The sequence below is a fragment of the Mastomys coucha genome, unplaced genomic scaffold (genome assembly GCF_008632895.1).
Source record: "Mastomys coucha isolate ucsf_1 unplaced genomic scaffold, UCSF_Mcou_1 pScaffold7, whole genome shotgun sequence".
Lineage (NCBI taxonomy): Eukaryota > Metazoa > Chordata > Mammalia > Rodentia > Muridae > Mastomys > Mastomys coucha.
The window spans coordinates 59,111,372-59,111,768 of NW_022196913.1; the positions used below are offsets into that span (position 1 = coordinate 59,111,372).

Genomic DNA, 397 nt, shown 5'->3' on the forward strand with positions numbered 1-397 from the left:
TATCATATCCCCAAGTTATCATAAAATAGTTTTATAGCATAGTTACTATTTAAGTCCAATGAAAAAAATTAAAGTACTTTTAATATGTAGTTTCTTGAACTGGAGAGATTGCTCAGCAGGTAAGACCACATATTCCTCTTCCAGGGAACTGCAGCCAGTTCTAAGAACCTCCATCAGGCAGCTCACAACTGCCTATTGCAGCTGAATGAGGTCCTTTCAGCCTCTGTGGGCACTCATACATATGGCACACACAGAGACACATGTTAAAGTATCTTTAAGAAGTTTTGTTTAGTTTTTTGTTTTTTTGTTTTTTTTTTTTAAATTGATGCAGGGTCTTTTTAGTTCTGGCTATCCTAGAACTTTTGATGTACACCAGGCTGGGCTTAAATTGAGAGAT

General features: G+C 36.3%; 1 protein-coding gene across 3 annotated transcripts in view; it reads left to right on the plus strand.

The window, feature by feature from the left end:
- The window catches only part of Simc1 (SUMO interacting motifs containing 1), a 48,339-nt gene that overhangs the window by 47,123 nt on the left and 819 nt on the right, over window positions 1–397 (plus strand). The gene's annotated exons all lie outside the window — the stretch shown is intronic.